The following is a 23,146-nucleotide window of genomic DNA, read 5'->3' on the forward strand; positions in this document are numbered from 1 at the left end:
CCCTTCTCCTCCTGTCCCCAATCCCTCCCAGCATTAGAGTCTTTTCCAATGAGTCAACTCTTCGCATGAGGTGGCCAAAGTACTGGAGTTTCAGCTTTAGCATCTTTCCTTCCAAAGAAATCCCAGGGCTGATCTCCTTCACAATGGACTGGTTGGATCTCCTTGCAGTCCAAGGGACTCTCAAGAGTCTTCTCCAACACCACAGTTCAAAAGCATCAATTCTTTGGTGCTCAGCTTTCTTTACAGTTCAACTCTCACATCCATACATGACCACAGGAAAAACCATAGCCTTGACTAGACAAACCTTTGTTGGCAAAGTAGTGTCTCTGCTTTTGAATATGCTATCTAGGTTAGTCATAACTTTCTTTCCAAGGAGTAAGAATCTTTTAATTTTATGGCTGCTGGAAACTTTCATGGACGGAGGAGCCTCGTGGGCTGCAGTCCATGGGGTCTGGAAAGTCGGACATGACTGAGCGACTTGACTTTCACTTTTCACTTTCCTGCACTGGAGAAGGAAATGGCAACCCACTCCAGTGTTCTTGCCTGGAGAATCCCAGGGACAGGGAAGCCTGGTGGGCTGCTGTCTGTGGGGTCGCACAGAGTCGGACACGACTGAAGCGACTTAGCTGCAGCAGCAGCAGCAATTTCATGGCTGCAGTCACCATCTGCAGTGATTTTGGAGCCCGAAAAATAAAGTCTGACACTGTTTCCACTGCTTCCCCATCTATTTCCCATGAAGTGATGGGACTGGATGCCATGATCTTCGTTTTCTGAATGTTGAGCTTTAAAAAAAGTGGATATATGCTAATGTACACCTGAAGTTAACACAACATTTCAAATCAACTACACTTTCAATAAATGTTTTTTTTTAATTGGTTTGAATGTTTGGTTTTTAGTTTGCTTTGTTTTGCTTTTTGTGATTCTGTATAAATTTTAGGATTATTTGTTCTATTTCTTTGAAAAACATCATTGGAATTTTGATTACGATGGCATTTAATGTACATAGTTTGGGGTAGTATGAATGTTTTAACAATTTTGATTCTTCTTATCCATGAATATATTTCGTGGATATCTTTCATGGAAAAACAGAAAATCTTTCTGTTTATGTGACATGTATATATTTTTTTTCATTAATGGCTTGTAGTTTTCAGTGTACAGGTCATTTACCTCACTAGTTAAATTTACTCCTAAATGTTTTATGCGATTATATAAATCTTAATTCCTCTTTCTGATACCTTATTATTGCTGTTGTTGTTCAGTCACTCAGTCATGTCAAACTCTTTGCAACCTTATGGGCTGCAGTATGTGAGGCTTTCCTGCCCTTCATGATCTCCTGCAGTTTGCTCAGACTCGTATCCATTGAGTTGGTGATGCTGTCTAAACATCTCATCCTCTGTCACCCCATTCTCTTTCTGTTCCCAGTCTTTCCCAGCATCAGGGTCTTTTCCAATGAGCCAGCTCTTTGCATCAGGTGGCCAAAGTGTTGGAGAACATCACTCCTTCCAATGATTATACAGGGTTGATTTTCTTTAGGATTGAATACTTTGATCTCCTTGCCACCTAAGGAACTCTCAAACATCTTCTCGAGAACCACAATTCAAAAGTATCAGTTCTTCAGTTCTCAGCCTTCTTTATGGTTCAACTGTCACATCCACACATGACTACTGGAAAAAAACATAGCTTTAACTAGATGGACTTTTGTTGGCAAAAAAATGTCTCTATGTTTTAATATGCTGCCTAGGTTTGTCATAGCTTTGCTTCCAAAGGACAAGCATCTTTTAATTTCATGATTACAGTCAGTGTCCGCAGTGATTTTGGAGCATAAGAAAATAATATCTTCCACCATTTCCATTTTTCCCCATTTATTTGCCATGAAGTGATGGGGCCAAATGCTGTGATCTTAGTTTTATGAATGCTGAGTTTTCAGCCAATTTTTTCACTGATGAGAGTGTCACCCTCATCAAAAGGTTCTTTAGTTCCTCTTCAGTTTCTGACATTAAGTTGGTATCATCAGCATATGGTTGCTGATATTTCTCGTGGCAATCTTTATTCCAGCTTGTGAGTAACCCAGCCTGGTATTTTGCGTGATGTACTCTGCATAGAAGTTAAATAAGCAGGGTGACAATATGTAGCCTTGACATACACCCTTCCCAACTTTGAACCAGTCAATTGTTTCATGTTCCATGGCTTTTCATACATTAACTTTATTATGTTGAGGTAGTTTCCTCTATACTCACCATATTGAGAGGTGTTTTTTGTTTGTTTGTTTGTTTTTAATTAGGGATAGAGTATGCTATTGAGATCAATCTTTACTGGATTACTGGGTTCAATATTGGATCAATTTCTTAAATGTTATAATTCTTCCGTTGCAAAAATTAATTGCAAAACAAAGAAGAGATACTGCAAAGGTGTCAGTGATAGATAGAAAATGCAATTGCTTCTTTAAAACTGAAAAAAAAATCATTGCATGAATGTCATTTCAAAGGGAAAATAATTCTGAAAAATAAAGTCTATTAAATACCAATGTTGTGTTACTTTCAGCTGAAAATAATGAGCTGTTAGTTTGCTTAATCTGAAAGTCAAAGGTAGTTATCTAAGATGGGATAGAAAAAGGCTGTAATGAGCAAAAACAAAGCACATTTCTAATTAGGTGGCATTTAACTAACTTATCCAGAATTTAATATATTAAAATATTTATTTTGTGAATGTTTTACAAATATTACATATATAAACATGTATAAAAGGATGTGCTATTGAAATAAAAAAATTACACTAAGAAATTTACCCAATATCATTATCTAATAATTTATTCTGAAAACTAGAAAGACACCCCTCTGTTGGAATATGCTTTTATACTTTTAATTACTCCTTCCCCTTTCATATCCCTCCTTTCACATATTTCTCTCTTGCTTCCCAGAAGACCAAAAAGATTATATTAGCTGCTCCCCACAAAGCATGTAAAGAGATAATATCACTCCTGTTGTTTAGATAAAGAATGTGATACATGGAATTAAATAATCAAGCTGTTGTATTTTGAGTAAATGTTGACAATTACTCAAATATCAAGTCTGACCAAATATCAAGTCTGACTAAGTAATGGTCTGGTTGGTTTGTAAGTGAAAACACAAATAAATAAAACCTGACAGACATGAATTTCACGACCATGAGAAAAATGAAATGTCTTACACGTGGAAAGTTCTAACAATAAAAATTCTAGACTCAGAGACAGCAAAATGGTCCTTAGAATATTTTATGTGATCAATAACATATTGGGGAGGTATTAGCAAGGAAACAAAAATTCTCCAGGATAGAATGACATCAAATTTAACACAGCACACACTCACATACTGATGCCAGATTTAGACTTTTTAAAATAAGGTAATAAAAAAACTAGTAGAGAGAAAAATATGGGTAGGAAGATGAAGCCACCAATCTGGCAAATTATGCCAGGTAGTCAAGGACAGAAAAGAAGCAAAATTGATTCAAGAAGTAGGTTAGAGTTCAAAAAACACATAGCTAAATCCTCATGAAAGAGTAGGAATTTCACAGACAGAAATAAAAGTCGATCATTAGATGAAATATTGCCAGGCTTACAACTTCAGGAAAAGAAATTACATAACAGAACATTTGAAATGTCACTGAGGTCATGGTTGTTCTTCTAGACCATATTATCATTTAATATTAATTGACTGTTGTTATCTGGTGAACACAATGAGTTGAAGGTAATTTGAGATCATGGATGCAATACCCATTATATATATATATATATATATATATATATATATATATATATATGTATATAAAGAACATATAGATAATAAAAGTTAACATAAATTTAGCCTCCATTGGTCCTTATTAAAAAGCTCTGGGAACAAGTTAAGGAAGTATTTATAACTGTGCTTATAAACTGAACTTATGATTGCTTGAATTTTGTGAATACAGAAGAGTTGTTGATAGGGTTGGAAAAGGGAATTCCCAAAGATATGAACAGGTTTTTTGAAATTTAGGTTATTTTTATTTCCTGAAAGGAGAGAAAGACCCATGACTGACGAAACAGCTGACAGTTTAGCACATTAGGTTTAGAAAAAACTCAAAAGTGAACAATAAATCATGGAAGGTCTGTACAGTCAAAGCTTTGTTCTTTCTAGTTATGTATGGTGTGAGAGTTGGACCATAAAGAAGGATGAGCACAGAATTGATGTTATTGAAATGTGGTCCTGAAGAAAACTCTTGAGAGTCCCTTGGACAGCAAGGAGATCAAAGCAGTCAATCCTAAAGGAAATCAGTCCTAAATATTCATTGGAAGGACTGATGCGGAAGCTGAAGCTCCAATACTTTGGCCACCTGATGCGAAGAGCTGACTCATTGGAAAAGACCCTGATGCTGGGAAAGATTGAAGGTAAGAGGAGAAAGGGATGACAGAGGATGAGATGGTTGAATGGCATCACTGACTTGATGGACATGAATTTGAGCAAGTTTGGAGGTTGGCGATGGACAGGAAAGACTGAAGTGCATCAGTTCATGGAGCTGCGAAGAGTAGGGCACAACTTAGTGACTAAGCAACAGCAACAAGCCTATGAATGCATTTCATTTGGCATTATAGGCAGTTAAAAAACAAATAAATAAACAAGAAGACCAGTTAGAAGGTAGTTCCGGTATTCATGGCAAGACATAAGATGTAATTGAGGAGATGAAAATTAGAAGTAAATTTAATAATTACAAAGGAATAAACAATATAAGTAGAACTTGGTGATTGGTTAAATAAGAAGGACTATGAGGACAGTTAAATTGGGGGAATAAATTTAGATATGGCAATTTCACTCTCTGATATAGAGAATGCAAGAGTAGGTTTTAGAGAAGACGGAAAGATTATGACATTATATTTGAAGACATTGAGTTGAAGAGCACTATAACACTTAATGGCTTCCCAGGTGGAGCTAGTGGTAAAGAGCCCACTTGCCAATGCAGGAGACTTAAGGGTTTGATCCCTGGTCAGGATGATCCCTGGAAGATGGGACAGCAATACACGCAAGTATTCTTGCCTGGAGAATCCTGTGGACAGAAGAGCCTGGCGGGCTACAGTCCATGGGGTCACAAAAAGTCAGACATGACTGAAGCATCTTAGCCTGCATGCATATGGAACACTAAATTGAAATGTTCAGTAGCTGAATATTGAGATTTGGGTAGCAGTCATTTAAGTTTTTAAATCTTTCAATGACTTCTCATTAATTTGTTCCAGTGTCACTTTCCATAAAACATGATTTATACCATTTAGGAGTTTTGGATTTCATAAAATAGTATAAATATGGAAAGCTTAACTAATTGACTTGGATAATACCAAGAAGCAAAATGTGATTACTCAAATACCATAACATAGCTTATTTATAAGCTCAGGAAAGTCAAGATGTTACTGAGCACCCTTGCTCAGAAGACATGGAAGAAGGTCTCTGTTTCTAAAAAATGCACATTCCTTCAAAATAAATAAATACACCCATAAGCAAAATAAAAAGTACACATCAACAATAGAATAAGCTTAACTGGAAATTGTAAAAAGATAAATGACAGAAATGTCCATGTTTTATCTAATCAGAAACAGACTGATATAACTCCTGAGCTTAGAATAGAGAACTTTAGACCATCTCTTTTATTATATTATTATAACACAGGGAAAAATTAATAAACCACATTCAGTAAATGAAAAATCTGAGGCAAGAAATTAATAAAATATCATAAGCCCTAGGACTTACAGCAGAACTCAGGTGTATACTGGAGTATTAGATTTGTAACCACATCCTTTTTCAATTAAATTAATTTGTCTTCTGATGAGATTGCTGCATAGAGATTACTATAAATTTTTGAAATACTTTTTCTTCAAAGCATGATTTGCATTTTAAGAAATTATCTGTTTTTGGAGACCTGCTTTCCAAATGTATTGCCATTCTATGGAAAGCCATATGAATTGATGCAAAGTATCTATTGAATTTAGTCAGATAGATCTGAGTTCAAACTGTGGTTCAACATTTTACTGCTGCTGCTGCTGCTGCTAAGTCGCTCCAGTCATGTCTGACTGTGTGTGACCCCAGAGACAGCAGCCCACCAGGCTCCCCTGTCCCTGGGACTCTCCAGGCAAGAACACTGGAGTAGGTTGCCATTTCCTTTTCCAATGCATGAAAGTGAAAAGTGAAAGTCAAGTCACTCAGTCGTGTCCAACCCTCAGTGACTCCATGGACTATAGCCTTCCAGGCTCCTCCTTCCATGGGATTTTCCAGGCAAGAGTACTGAAGTGGGGTGCCATTGCCTTCTCCGAACATTTTACTAGTTATTTGATGAAAGCAAAACTTTAAAAATTTGAGATGTGTCAGAGATTTGTAAAATGACTACAATATGGCCCACCTTGTAAGTTTCAGATATTCTATTCAGTTCAGTTCAGTCACTCAGCTGTATCTGCTTTTTGTGACCCCCTGGAGTGCAGCACGCCTGGCCTCCCTGTCCATCACCAACTCCTGAAGTTTACTCAAACTCGTGTCCATTGAGACGGTGATGTCATCCATCCATCTCATCCTCTGTCACCCCCTTCTCCTCCCGCCTTTAATCTTTCCCAGCATCAGGGTCTTTTCAAATGAGTTTATTCTTCATATCAGGTAGCCAAAGTATTGGAGTTTCAGCTTCAGCATCAGTCCTTCCAATGAATATTCAGGACTGATTTTCTTTAGGATGGACTGATTGGATCTCCTTGCTGTCCAAGGGACTCTCAAGAGTCTTCTCCAACACTACAGTTCAAAGCATCAGTTCTTCAGCGCTCAGCTTTCTTTATAGTCCAACTCTCACATCTATACATGACTACTGGAAAAAGCATAGCTTTGACTAGATGGACCTTTGAGGTATCAGGTTGGTGAAAAAGTAATTGCTGTTTTGCATTGCTGAACTTTACTGTTTGATACTGATATACATTCTTAAATATATGTGGTTATGTCATACATAATTTAGTGCACATTTCTTGCCTTATGTTTTTTCTTAAAACTTATTATTTTTGAGATTAGTTGTTTGTCGGTTGCTTCATTTGCTATTATTTTCTCCCATTCTGAAGGCTGTCTTTTCACCTTGCTAATAGTTTCCTTTGATGTGCAGAAGCTTTTAAGGTTAATTAGGTCCCATTTGTTTATTTTTGCTTTTATTTCCAATATTCTTGGAGGTGGGTCATAGAGAATCCTGCTGTGATGTATGTCGGAGAGTGTTTTGCCTATGTTCTCCTCTAGGAGTTTTATAGTTTCTGGTCTTACGTTTAGATCTTTAATCCATTTTGAGTTTATTTTTGTGTATGGTGTTAGAAAGTGGTCCAGTTTCATTCTTTTACAAGTGGTTGACCAGATTTCCCAGCACCACTTGTTAAAGAGATTGTCTTTAATCCATTGTATATTCTTGCCTCCTTTGTCGAAGATAAGGTGTCCATATGTGCGTGGATTTATCTCTGGGCTTTCTATTTTATTCCATTGATCAATATTTCTGTCTTTGTGCCAGTACCATACTGTCTTGATAACTGTGGCTTTGTAGTAGAGCCAGAAGTCAGGTAGGTTGATTCCTCCAGTTCCATTCTTCTTTCTCAAGATCGCTGTGGCTATTCGAGGTTTTTTGTATTTCCATACAAATTGTGAAATTATTTGTTCTAGCTCTGTGAAGAATACTGTTGGTAGCTTGATAGGGATTGCGTTGAATCTATAAATTGCTTTGGGTAGTATACTCATTTTCACTATATTGATTCTTCCAATCCATGAACATGGTATATTTCTCCATCTATTAGTGTCCTCTTTGATTTCTTTCACCAGTGTTTTATAGTTTTCTATATATAGGTCTTTAGTTTCTTTAGGTAGATATATTCCTAAGTATTTTATTCTTTCCGTTGCAATGGTGAATGGAATTGTTTCCTTAATTTCTCTTTCTGTTTTCTCATTATTAGTGTATAGGAATGCAAGGGATTTCTGTGTGTTGATTTTATATCCTGCAACTTTACTGTAGTCATTGATTATTTCTAATAATTTTCTGGTGGACTCTTTAGGGTTTTCTATGTAGAGGATCATGTCATCTGCAAATAGTGAGAGTTTTACTTCTTCTTTTCCAATTTGGATTCCTTTTATTTCTTTTTCTGCTCTGATTGCTGTGGCCAAAACTTCCAAAACTATGTTGAATAGTAATGGTGAAAGTGGGCACCCTTGTCTTTTTCCTGACTTTAGAGGAAATGCTTTCAGTTTTTCACCATTGAGGATAATGTTTGCTGTGGGTTTGTCATATATAGCTTTTATTATGTTGAGGTATGTCCCTTCTATTCCTGCTTTCTGGAGAGTTTTTATCATAAATGGATGTTGAATTTTGTCAAAGGCTTTCTCTGCATCTATTGAGATAATCATATGGTTTTTATTTTTCAATTTGTTAATGTGGTGTATTACATCTATTGATTTGCGGATATTGAAGAATCCTTGCATCCCTGGGATAAAGCCCACTTGATCATGGTGTATGATCTTTTTAATGTGTTGTTGGATTCTGATTGCTAGAATTTTGTTAAGGATTTTTGCATCTATGTTCATCAGTGATATTGGCCTGTAGTTTTCTTTTTTTGTGGGATCTTTGTCAGGTTTTGGTATTAGGGTGATGGTGGCCTCATAGAATGAGTTTGGAAGTTTACCTTCCTCTGCAATTTTCTGGAAGAGTTTGAGCAGGATAGGTGTTAGCTCTTCTCTAAATTTTTGGTAGAATTCAGCTGTGAAGCCATCTGGACCGGGGCTTTTGTTTGCTGGAAGATTTTTGATTACAGTTTCAATTTCCATGCTTGTGATGGGTCTGTTAAGATTTTCTATTTCTTCCTGGTCCAGTTTTGGAAAGTTGTACTTTTCTAAGAATTTGTCCATTTCTTCCACTTTGTCCATTTTATTGGCATATAATTGTTGATAGTAGTCTCTTATGATCCTACAGCTCAACTCCAGAAAAATAAACGACCCAATCAAAAAATGGGCCAAAGAACTAAATAGACATTTCTCCAAAAAAGACATACAGATGGCTAACAAACACATGAAAAGATGCTCAACATCACTCATTATCAGAGAAATGCAAATCAAAACCACTATGAGGTACCATTTCACACCAGTCAGAATGGCTGCGATCCAAAAGTCTACAAATAATAAATGCTGGAGAGGGTGTGGAGAAAAGGGAACCCTCTTACACTGTTGGTGGGAATGCAAACTAGTACAGCCACTATGGAGAACAGTGTGGAGATTCCTTAAAAAACTGGAAATAGAACTGCCTTATGATCCAGCAACCCCACTGCTGGGCATACACACTGAGGAAACCAGAAGGGAAAGAGACACATGTACCCCAATGTTCATCGCAGCACTGTTTATAATAGCCAAGACATGGAAGCAACCTAGATATCCATCAGCAGATGAATGGATAAGAAAGCAGTGGTACATATACACAATGGAGTATTACTCAGCCATTAAAAAGAATACATTTGAATCAGTTCTAATGAGGTGGATGAAACTGGAGCCTATTATACAGAGTGAAGTAAGCCAGAAGGAAAAACATAAATACAGTATACTAACGCATATATATGGAATTTAGAAAGATGGTAACAATAACCCGGTGTACGAGACAGCAAAAGAGACACTGATGTATAGAACAGTCTTATGGACTCTGTGGGAGAGGGAGAGGGTGGGAAGATTTGGGAGAATGGCATTGAAACAGGTCAAATATCATGTAGGAAACGAGTTGCCAGTCCAGGTTCGATGCATGATGCTGGATGCTTGGGGCTGGTGCACTGGGACGGCCCAGAGGGATGGTTTGGGGAGGGAGGAGGGAGGAGGGTTCGGGATGGGGAACACATGTATACCTGTGGCGGATTCATTTTGATATTTGGCAAAACTAATACAATTATGTAAATTTTAAAAATAAAATAAAATTAGAGAAAAAAAAAACAAAAAAAACAAAAATAAGACTCTTTGAAGTCTCTAAGTAGCAATAAACACATTAATCTCATTGGCAAATTATTGCTTCTTAAAATAAAAATAATTTTATAAACTTTGAAAACTGGCTAGATTTTAAATCTTGAAGTATAACAGAAGGGCATTTTACCTGGAAATTAAATTAGAATAATAAAATAACACAGCTTTGAAAAAAAAAAAAACTTATTATTTGATGTGCATTTTATATTTATTTTAGACTATGGAAATGATGTGAGACAAAAAGCAAATTCAAGCAATTTTTTTATTCAAGGGCCAAATCTGTCATAAAGCAGAGGACACAGCTTGCAACATCAACAATGCATTTGACCCAGGAACAGCTAATGAACATACTATGCTTTGGTGGTTCAAGAAGTGCAAAGGAGATGAGAGCCTTCAAGATGAGAAGCACAGTGGCCAGCCATCGGAAGTTGACCTTGATCAACTGAGAGGATCATGAAGCTGATCCTCTTACAGCTACATGTTCAGTTCAGTTCAGTCGCTCAGTCTTGTCCGACTCTTTGCGACCCCATGAATTGCAGCATGCCAGCCCTCCCTGTCCATCACCAACTCCCAGAGTCCATTCAGACTCACATCCATTGAGTCGGTGATGCCATCCAACCATCTCATCCTCTGTCATCCCCTTCTCCTCCTGCCCCCAATCCCTCCCAGCATCAGAGTCTTTTCCAATAAGTCAACTCTTTGCATGAGGTGGTCAAAGTACTGGAGTTTCAGCTTTAGCATCATTCCTTCCAAAGAAATCCCAGGGCTGATCTCCTTTAGAATGGACTGGTTGGATCTCCTTGCTGTCCAAGGGACTCTCAAGAACTTTTTTCAACACCACAAATTCAAAACCATCAATTCTTCAGAGCTCAGCTTTCTTCACAGTCCAACTCACACATCCATACATGACCACTGGAAAAACTATAGCCTTGACTAGACAGACCTTTGTTGGCAACATAATGTCTCTGCCTTTCAATATGCTATCTAGGTTTGTCATAACTTTCCTTCCAAGGAGTAAGCATCTTTTAATTTCATGGCTGCAGTCACCATTTGCAGTGATTTTGGAGCCCAAAAAAATAAAGTCTGACACTGTTTCCACTGTTTCCCCATCTATTTGCTATGAACTGATGCGACCAGATGCCATGATCTTAGTTTCCTGACTGTTGAGCTTTAAGCCAACTTTTTCACTCTCCTCTTTCACTTTCATCAAGAGGCTTTTTAGTTCCTCTTCACTTTCTGCCATAAGGGTGGTATCATCTGCATATCTGAGGTTATTGATATTTCTAATGGCAATCTTGATTCCAGTTTTTGTTTCTTTCAGCCCAGGGTTTCTCATGATGTACTCTGCATAGAAGTTAAATATGCAGGGTGACTGTATACAGCCTTGATGTACTCCTTTTCCTATTTGGAACCAGTCTGTTGTTCCATGTCCAATTCTAGCTGTTGCTTCCTGACCTGCATATAGGTTTCTCAAGAGGCAGGTCAGGTGGTCTGGTATTCCCATCTCTTTCAGAATTTTCCACAGTTTATTGTGATCCACACAGTCAAAGGCTTTGGCATAGTCAATAAAGCAGAGATAGATGTTTTTTATGGAACTCTCTTGCTTTTTCAATGATCCAGCAGATGTTGGCAATTTGATCTCTGGTTCCTCTGCCTTTTCTAAAACCAGCTTGAACATCTGGAAGTTCACGGTTCACGTACTGCTGAAGCCTGGCTTGGAGAATTGTGAGCATTACTTTTCTAGCGTATGAGATGAGTGCAATTGTGTGGTAGTTTGAACATTCTTTGGCATTGCCTTTCTTTGGGATTGGAATGACACTGACCTTTTCCAGTCCTGTGGCCACTGCTGAGTTTTCCAAATTTGCTGGCATATTGAGTGCAGCACTTTCTCAGCATCATCTTTCAGGATTTGGAATAGCTCAACTGGAATTCCATAACCTCCACTAGCTTTGTTCTTGTGGTGCTTTCTAAGGCCCACTTGACTTCACATTCCAGGATGTCTGGCTCTAGGTCAGTGATCACACCATCATGATTATCTTGGTCCTGAAGCTCTTTTTTGTACAGTTCTTCTGTGTATTCTCACCACCTCTTCTTAATATCTTCTGCTTCTGTTAGGTCCATACCATTTCTGTCCTTTATTGAGGCCATCTTTGCATGGAATGTTCCCTTGGTATCTCTAATTTTCTTGAAGAGATCTCTAGTCTTTCCCATTCTGTTGTTTTCCTCTATTTCTTTGCATTGATCACTGAGGAAGTCTTTCTTATCTCTTCTTGTTATTCTTTGGAACTCTGCATTCAGATGCTTATATCTTTCCTTTTCTCCTTTGCTTTTCACTTCTCTTTTTTTCACAGCTCTTTGTAAGGCCTCCCCAGACAGCCATATTGCTTTTTTGCATTTCTATTCCGTGGGGATGGTCTTGATCCCTGTCTGCTGTACAATGTCATAAACGTTCATCCATAGTTCATCAGGCACTCTATCAGATCTAGTCCCTTAAATCTGTTTCTCACTTCCACTGTATAATCATAAGGGATTTGATTTAGGTCATACCTGAATGGTCTAGTGGTTTTCCCTACTGTCTTCAATTTAAGTCTGAATTTGGCATTAAGGAGCTCATGATCTAAGCCACAGTCAGCTCCTGGTCTTGTTTTTGCTGACTGTATAGAGCTTCTCCATCTTTGGCTGCATGAGAAGTTGCCAAAGAACTTAACATCAAATATTCTAAGGTCGTTTGGCATTTGAAACAAATTGGGAAGGTGGAAAAGCACTATACGTGGGTGCCTCATGAGCTGACCAAAAATCAAAAAATGTGTAGTTTTGAAATGTTGCCTTCTCTTATTGTATGCAACAACAAACCATTTCTCAAACAGACTGTGATGTGTGACAAAAAGTGGATTTTATATGACAACTGACAACTGGCAATGACAAGCTCAGTGGTTGGACTAAGAAGAAGCTCCAAAGCACTTGCCAAAGCCAAACTTGCACCAAAAAATGTCACGTTCACTGTTTGGTGGTCTGCTACTAGTCTGACCCACTACAGCTTTCTGAATCCTGGTGAAAACACTACATCTGAGAAGTATGCTCAGCAAATGAGATGCACTGAAAACTGCAATGCCTGCAGCCAGCATTGGTCAACAGAAAGGGCCCAATTCTTCTCTGCAATAAGGCCTGACTGCACTTTACACAATCAATGCTTCAAAAGTTGAACAAGTTGGGCTATGAAATGTTGCTTCATCTGCCATTTTTACTTGACCTCTCACCAGCCAACTATTCCTTCTTCAAGCATCTCAACAACTTTTTGTAGGGAAAAATCTTCCACAACCAAGAAGATGCTTTCCAAGAATCCATTGAATTCTAAAGCACACATTTTTATCCTACAGGAATAGGCAACCTTATTTCTCTTTGGCAAAAATGTGTTAATTATAATGGTTTCTATTTTGATTAATAAAGATGTGTTTGAGCCTCGTTATAATGATTTACAACTCATGGTCTGAAACCACAATTACTTTTGAATCAGCCTGATAAAGACATAAATGACTGGCAAACTTGATCAGCTGAACAAGGTACTCTTCAAATGCTGGCAGTGTGTCTCATTTCTTTACCAGGGATAACATTTGTAATTTTTTAATAAAAAAGATTAATTTCATATCTCAGTGGTATATCTGTTGTTGTTTAGTTGTTAAACTTGTATCCAACTCTTTGCAATCCCATGGGCTGTATCCTACCATGTTCTACTGTCTTTAGGGTTCTCTAGGCAAGAATACTGGAGTGGGTTGTCATTTCTTTCTCTGGAGTAGTTTATCACACTATGCTATGCATGATAAGTCCCTTCAATTGTGTCTGACTCTTTGCAACCCTATGGACCATAGCCTGCCAGGCTCCTCTGTCCATGGGATTCTCCAGGCAAGAATACTGGAGTAAATTGGTATTTCCTCCTCCAAGGAATCTTCCTGACCCAGTGATTGAACCTGCATCTATGTCTCCTTCACTGGTGGCCAGGTTCTTTATCACTAGCACCACCTGGGAAGCCCTGAGTAGCTTACCTCCTCCCCTTAATTCAGGTATAGCCCTGCTGCTTTCACTTTTCCTTAGGGAAAAATATGTCTGTCATGAATATCTTCAGGGTTAATTTTCTGTGTCCTTATGTCTCCTTGTCAGGGGATGCAGGAAGAATGCATTAACATCTTGCTGTAAAGTTAAATTTAATTTTAACCCCTCTATGTTTCTTTATCAGTCAGAGTAGGCCAGGTTATCCTGGATTGAGAAAACCAGAACAGGCTAATGGATAAGGTATTACTCAAAATTGATGTTTGTGATGCCAAGGGGGAGAAAAGAAATTCAGGTGATTCTTACAGATGGAATTCATTGTTTTGTCTCAGAAGAGACTCATGACACTTTTAATTATGACTCTTAGTCCTACTCAGCCTTAAGAGACCAAGGTGTACAATCCTTTCATGTTTTCAGAAAACTAAGAGCCACAAATATTTAGCAAATAGCACAAGTGACTACTAGAGTTATAACTTAATACACACACACACACACACACACACACACACACACACACACACACTGAGTGTTAAGAATACAGGCCAAAAATCATACATATGGAAAAATGTAACTTTTTGTTTCAATTAGTAATGTACATATCTGTCTGAGGCTCCCATTTTTGCCTAGGGGCAAAAATCTTAACCATTCAGTTGCAGAAAAATTCAGTCACTTCCAGGTTTTCTTAGTAATGCTTAGTCATCGGAGATTTAAACTGAGCCAAATTAGCATTTCTACCATCTGCGGATAAAGCTAATCAGGCATATGTAGAGTTATATCATAGAATCACACACATACAGCTTGGCATTTATTGCTTGATGCCAAAGGTCAACTTGTTTATCCATCATCTGCAAGATTGTTCTCAAGATGTACCAAAAGATGGTATAGAAGCAGAAAGCCAAGCTTTCTTTCCTACATTAAAATGAATGGGAAGAAATGGAATCAGACATGGCCCAGAGAACGAAGGATAATAAAGGAGACAAGACAGCAATATACAAAAAGATAACACATAGTTCATAGCAACCACCAAAAGAATGATTATCAACGGTGAGTGCTGGAAGATTTACTAAGTGAGGAAGCTAGCCTTTCAGTTTGGTTCAGCTCAGTCACTCAGTCATGTCTGACTCTTTGCGACCCCATGAACCGCAACTCGCCAGGCCTCCCTGTCAGTCACCAACTCCTGGAGTCCACTCAAACCCATGTCCATTGAGTCGGTGATGCCATCCAACAATCTCATCTTCTGTCGTCTCCTTCTCCTCCTGCCCTCAATCTTTCCCAGCATCAGGGTCTTTTCCAGTGAGTCAGCTCTTCACATCAAGTGGCCAAAGTATTGGAGTTTTAGCTTCAACATCAGTCCTTCCAATGAACACCCAGGACTGATCTCCTTTAGGATGGACTGGTTGGATCTCGTTGCAGTCCAAGGGACTCTCAAGAGTCTTCTCCAACATCACAGTTCAAAAGCATCAATTCTTCGGTGTTCAGCTTTCTTTATAGTCCAACTATGACTCCATATATGACTACTGGAAAAACCATAGCCTTGACTAGACGGACCTTTGTTGACAAAGTAATGTCTCTGCTTTTTAATATGCTGTCTAGGTTGATCATAAGGGAGATTTCAGTACAGAAAAGGAAAAACCCAGATTTTAGTGTACCCACAACCAACAGCAAAGTATAATAACATGTTCATTTATATTAAATTCTAATTTTAATAAAAGCTGAAATGTATTGTTTACTAATGTTGACTTATTATGTTAAGCACTTAATGTACACTATTTCCTTTAATTCTCATAATCATTTTATGAGGTCAAATTAATTAATGATTATTTTAGAGATTTGTGTGGTTTAAAGTGCCTTAGTAACTAAGCTGATAGTTGTCAAAGAAAGAACTTATGCTTTGATATTTCTTATTCCAACTGGATGCTCCTGAACATTACACTGTTCTTTATTTGCTATGTTCAACTTACTAGTTATTAATTTGCATATACAGCACACTTTGTTGTTGTTATTTGTAGTTGCTAAGTCATGTCCAACTCTGCTACCCCATGGAATATAGCGTGCCAGGATCCTCTAGCCATGGGATTTCCCAGGCAAAAATGCTGGAGTGGGTTGCCAGTTCCTTTTCCAGGGGATCTTCCCAACTCAGGGATGGAACCAGCACCTCTTGCATTGACAGGTGGATTCTTTATCCCTGAGCCACCAGGGAACCCCACATCACACTTTACATATATTCAAATTTATTCATTTATGAATGACTTATGAGTGAGAACATTTATAAGGGCCTGTTATGTCCTGAGTTTGTATTCTGACTCCACCTTACAATAGCTATTTTAATATGAGGTCATTCATTTTTTTAGTATCTCTGATTTCTCACTTATATATAACAGAGACAAAATAGAAGTTAAATTGTAATTGCCATTCCAATATTTCAATGTTATTTTGTCTACTGAACTAGCTAACATGTTGAGATGGACAGAATACAATAAATTTTATGTATATACATATATATCATCATTATTGCCAGAAAAGTTTTGACATTCCACACAAAAAGAAGAGAATATTAAAAAGATAAGGATTAGCCAATAAATACAATGTTCATGATGTAATTCATGAATCTAGCAGGTAAGTATGGTGCATTAAAAAGCAAATATTTGGAAACCTATCTGATAATATTACAGTACAATAAAGCAAAACATTAGTGCCAAAGAGTATCTTGAAAACAAACGCACCTTTCAATGACCAGAGATAAAAACAAAGGTTATCATCTCCAACTTCCCTGACCTTATTGTCAGATGTCCAGTGTTCTACTGTATCTAATAATTTGCAAAAAATGGCTAAGTATTCAATTTTTATTAGTGTAATAAATACTCCACCAACTCTGCCTCAGTTTCTTGAATGAAAATGATCATGACAACTTTCCAATTGTATGAGTAGATGTTTGGATAGTCTAAGTTAGTGATGGACAGGATCCTTCAAATTTAAAGCAATTTCTGCTGCTGCTGCTAAGTCGCTTCAGTCGTGTCTGACTCTGTGCAACCCCATAGACGGCAGCCCAGCAGGCACCGTTGTCCCTGGGATTCTCCAGGCAAGAACACTGGAGTGGGTTGCCATTTCCTTCTCCAATGCATGAAAGTGAAAAAGTGAAAGTGAAGTCGCTCAGTCGTGTCTGACTCTTAGCGACCCCATGGACTGCAGCCTACCAGGCTCTTCCGTCGATTGGATTTTCCAAGCAAAAGTACTGGAGTAGGGTGTCATTGCCTTCTCTGAAAGCAATGTCTATAAGATATTCATTATAGAGGACAAAAAAAGAAAAAAAGAACATAGACAGTCAGTATTTGAATTATATTTTAAAATGTTTATATGTTATACTTTGAGAATGACAGATCAATCCTCATAAATGCAAATACATTTCCCCTTACATTAATGGATCTGTGAGTGAATGCAACAAAACACAATTACAATTCTGGAAAACTGCAGAAGTATCAATTTAGGTGATCTGTAATATAGAGGAAAAGGAAGCCACAACATACAAGTTTTTATCATGTTAATTAGCCTAACTCTCCATATCACACAGTTAATAATAATTCAAGCTGATTTCCCAGATCTGTGTAGGATGTGAGAGTAATCAATATTCACAGTTCAGTTGTGAGTTAGCAGGCTCCAACAGTAAAATAACTGACACGAAGAGAAGAGACTGAATCTATACACCTTTCATCAAAAAAAAAAAAGTGCTACGTGAGTTAAAAATAACAGGTTAGTGAATCAGCAGCTAGTTGTAAAATGTTTGCTATCAATAGAACTTGCAAGTACTTAAATAAACGTCCAAATAGCTTTCTAAATTATTTTATTAATGCCTTAGTAGGCAGGTTTTGAGTATCTGCCATCTGTCCAAAATTGTGCTGCTGTTTGCTCCTGTCTTTTTTCCTCTTCACTAATTGTTCAGATCTACACATTCAACCTTATCCCCAAGAAACTGATCTGTTTCAGATATATTCTTATTTGAAAGTCGAAGCCAAAGAGAGCAATGTGGTTGTCAGTAGGCTCAGGTATGCTCTTCATTAGAATCAGCCCCACTGATTGTAAACACAATGAAGGATCCCAGAGTACCAGTAATGTCCTGGCTAAAGCTTTCCTGTGTAACCTGCTCTGGTCCATTCCATTATATAAACACTCTAGACCAATTAGTTGTATTTGGATTTGAGTTTCACTACCTCTAATTCACATTTCCCAAAGAACCTGAGCCCATGGGATTTCCCATGACATTTTGCTGAGCTCTTGCTAATGCAACAAACTGAACCCGATTTTCCCATAAACCCCACACCTTCCACTTTTAGTCATCGCTCAAAATCATGGCTAGATTGCACCAACTGTCTCAAACCAGGATGGAAAATTTTCACTCTTATAACCCTATGGCTTGATAGAGAAAAGGTATCCTAAATCATCACATGATGATGGAAACCCAGAAGGTAATCTATCACTGTCCTTTCTTTGAAGATAATAACCTGACACTCACCATCACTGTAATCTTGGCTGAAGTGAAAGATCGCTAAGATTCATTACTAGGAGAGTCACATTGCAAAGTTCATGTTAATTCTTCTTTTCCATGAAAGTCTGACAGCAATAAAGTAATAGATAGGTAAAGTGGACCCAGATTATGGACAGCCCAGAAAAATATACAGAAGAGCTTGCTATTTACCTTACATGTTGTTTCCCTGAGTAGGAAAAATAAAAGTTAAAGTAAAATTTTAGTCTATTAACCATGTACTAATTTTGATCCCCAATTATCTGGTTTTTACTTATGTCTGGTATAACTTTCAGTAGTGCTACATTTCACTCTCAAGAGAATTTCTATTTGGATAAAAAATTATTGTCACCCTGTATTTTATGAAGGTGATGAAGTGAGGTAGTTTAAATTAATGGGCAAAGTATCCATTGTCTATAATGCCCTTGAGACAGTTATTGACCAAAGAGTAATGTCTTGTTCAATATTCTTTACCTACCACTTCTTGATTAAGTAAACATGCTCTACACTCACATATCTCTTCAATCATCCCACTTCTGCCTAGGAGAGATTTTGTCCTCTATGGATAAAAATAGGGCTTCTGTGATAGCTCAGTTAGTAAAGAATCTGCCTGCAATGCAGGAGACCTGAGATCAATTCCTGGGTCAGGAAGATTCGCTGAAGAAGGGATAGACTACCCATTTCAGTATTCCTGGGTTTCTCTTGTGACTCAGCTGGTAAAGAATCTGCCTGTAGTGCAGGAGACCTGAGTTGAATTCCCTGAGTTGGGAAGGGGCCCTGGAGAAGGGAAAGGCTACCCACTCCAGTATTCTGGCCGGGAGAATTCCATGGACTTTATAGATAAAAATAAAATGTGCATAAAAATAAAATGACTTCTTAGGTCTGATTTCAGTTAAGTTCAGTCGCTCAGTCATGTCCGACTTCTTGCGACCCCATGAATCACAGCACGCCAGGCCTCCCTGTCCATCACAAACTCCCAGAGTTCACCCAGACTCACGTCCATCGAGTCAGTGATGCCATCCAGCCATCTCATCCTCTGGAGTCCCCTTCTCCTCTTGCCCCCAATCCCTCCCAGCATCAGAGTCTTTTCCAATGAGTCAACTCTTCACATGATGTGGCCAAAGTACTGGAGTTTCAGCTTCAGCATCATTCCCTCTAAACAAATTTCAGGGCTGATCTCCTTCAGAATGGACTGGTTGGATCTCCTTGCAGTCCAAGGGACTCTCAAGAGTCTTCTCCAACACCACAGTTCAAAAGCATCAATTCTTTGGTGCTCAGCCTTCTTCACAGTCCAACTCTCACATCCATACATGACCACAGGAAAAACCATAGCCTTGAGTAGACAAACCTTTGTTGGCAACGTAATGTCTCTGCTTTTGAATATGCTATCTAGGTTGGTCGTAGTTTTCCCTCCAAGGAGTAAGCATCTTTTAATTTCATGGCTGCAATCACCATCTGCAGTGATTTTGAAGCCCAAAAAAATAAAGTCTGACACTGTTTCCACTGTTTCCCCATGTATTTCCCATGAAGTGATGGGACCAGATGCCATGATCTTCATTTTCTCAATGTTGAGCTTTAAGCCAACTTTTTCACTCTCCACTTTCACCTTCATTGAGGCATTTTAGTTCCTCTTTGTTTTCTGCCATAAGGGTGGTGTCATCTGCATATCTGAGGTTATTGATATTTCTCCTGGCAATCTTGATTCCAGCTTGTGTTTCTTCCAGTCCAGCATTTCTCATGATGTACTCTGCATATAAGTAAAATAAGCAGGGTGACAATATACAACCTTGACATACTCCTTTTCCTATTTGGAACCAGTCTGTTGTTCCGTGTCCAGTTCTAACTGTTGCTTCCTGACCTTCCTGACCTGCATACAGATTTCTCAAGAAGCAAGTCAGGTGGTCTGGTATTCCCATCTCTTTCAGAATTTTCCAGTTTATTGTGATCCACACAGTCAAAGGCTGTGTCTGATTTGCCTGGGGTAAATACTTTTAAATTACTTACCATACTTTCTCAAAATACCTTTTTTTTTTCCATAATGACTTTACATTTTGTTATTGAAACTTGATTTTGATTTTTAAAATATGCTATGTATATTGTTTTCTGGATGCTCTTAGCTTACTGAATCATAAAAAGAGAGAGAGAATACATCTGTACCTATCTCCTCTTGAAATTTCAAATATAATTCAGTACAGTTCAGTCACTTAGTCATGTCCGACTAAGCAATCCCATGGACTGCAGCATGTGACGCTTCCCTGTCTATCACCAACTCCCAGAGCTTGCTCAAACTCATGTCCATCGAGTCCATGATACCATTCAACCATCTCATCCTCTGCCATCCCCTTCTCCTGCGTTCAGTCTTTCCCATCATCGGGGTCTTTTCCAATGAGTCAGTTCTTTGCATCAGGTGACCAAAGTATATACAAACTATCCCTCCAAATTTTTGAACAATTGCTAGGAAAAGTGGGTATGTATACTGAGATATCCAACCTTCATCTTAAAATTCAGCTTTGCTACTGCTAAGTCACTTCAGTCGTGTCTGACTCTGTGAGACCCCATAGAGGGCAGCCCACAGGCTCCCCCGTCCCTGGGATTCTCCAGGCAAGAACACTGGAGTGGGTTGCCATTTCCTTCTCCAATGCATGAAAGTGAAAAGTGAAAGGGAAGTTGCTCAGTCGTGTCCAACCCTCAGCGACCCCATGGACTGCAGCCTTCCAGGCTCCTCCATCCATGGGATTTTCCAGGCAAGAGTACTGGAGTGGGGTGCCATTGCCTTCTCCGAAAATTCAGCTTTAAACCCTGATAATTTCAAATATCCTATATCAGCTCTGAAGACTCTGAAAGGTGCAAGATAAAACAACTTCTAAATATAATTCTACACTCTCTCATACCATCACAAAATAACTTCTCATGAGAGGCAGCAGTAACCCCTACTATAAGTCGAATAGGAAAAGCTTATAGAGAATCTTAATTGAACTCTATTTGTTTAATCTACTTCAATAGCATTTATACCTACCAGGGAAGTGCAGGTGTATCCTTGAAGCAGTTAACAATGGCACTAAGAAATAGACTGGGTTTATTCATAGAGTATCCCAGGCACAAAGGTGATTTGAATACAAGACATATACAATTTGTCTTGGTAAAAGGGACTCACCTAACATAGAGGAAAACATGATGCAGAGAAACATCTGATAGAAGTAGTCAGATTCTGTCATTCTGTGCCCAGGATTATGATACTAATAGCAATCAAGTGTACCATGAGAAAATCAAGTGGAAATAAACTGGATACATATATAAACAGATGCCAATCTTTATCAAGCATTCTTTTTTAAAACAGAATACATCAGAAAAAAAATGGCTTATGAAAAAATGGATCAATAGTGAAAATATCAATTTAAAATGCTAAGAAATTGTATAATTTAGAACTGCCTTATGATCCAGCAATCCCACTGCTGGGCATACACACTGAGGAAACCAGAGGGGAAAGAGACACGTGTACCCCAATGTTCATCGCAGCACTGTTTATAATAGCCAGGACATGGAAGCAACCTAGATGTCCATCAGCAGATGAATGGATGAGAAAGCTGTGGTACATATACACAATGGAGTATTACTCAGCCATTAAAAAGAATACATTTGAATCAGTTCTAATGAGGTGGATGAAACTGGAGCCTATTATACAGAGTGAAGTAAGCCAGAAGGAAAACCACCAATACAGTATACTAACGCATATATATGGAATTTAGAAAGATGGTAACAATAACCCTGTGTACGAGACAGCAAAAGTGACGCTGATGTATGGAACAGTCTTATGGACTCTGTGGGAGAGGGAGAGGGTGGGAAGATTTGGGAGAATGGCATTGAAACATGTAAAATATCATGTATGAAACAAGATGCCAGTCCAGGTTCGAAGCACGATACTGGATGCTTGGGGCTAGTGCACTGGGACGACCCAGAGGGATGGTATGGAGAGGGAGGAGGGAGGAGGGTTCAGGATGGGGAGCACATGTATACCTGTGATGGATTCATTTTGATATTTGGCAAAACTAATACAATTATGTAAAGTTTAAAAATAAAATAAAATTTAAAAAAATTATTTATTATATACAAGTAAAAGGATATTTGGGGAATCACACTTTGTGTTTCCACATAATTTAAATAGATTTTGTGAAGTAAAGACTTTTGAAAAATAGAAGACAAAGAATAGCTAAAAAACAAAAGTGGGACTTAGGAAGCATCACTACGTACAAAGCTAGTGGAGGTGGTGGAATTCCAATTGAACTATTTCAAATCCTAAAAGATGATGCTGTGAAAGTGCTACACTCAATATGTCAGCAAATTTGGAAAACTCATCAGTGGCCACAAGACTGGAAAAGGTCAGTTTTCACTCCAATCCCAAAGAAAGGCAATGCCAAAGAATGCTCAAACTACCGCATAATTGCACTCATTTCACACGCTAGTAAAGTGATACTTAAAATTCTCCAAGCCAAGCTTTAGCAATACGTGAACTGTGAACTTCCAGATGTTCAAGCTGGTTTTAGAAAAGGCAGAGGAACCAGAGATCAAATTTCCAACATCCGTTGGAACTTCGAAAAAG

The sequence above is a fragment of the Bos taurus genome, chromosome 11 (assembly GCF_002263795.3).
Source record: "Bos taurus isolate L1 Dominette 01449 registration number 42190680 breed Hereford chromosome 11, ARS-UCD2.0, whole genome shotgun sequence".
Lineage (NCBI taxonomy): Eukaryota > Metazoa > Chordata > Mammalia > Artiodactyla > Bovidae > Bos > Bos taurus.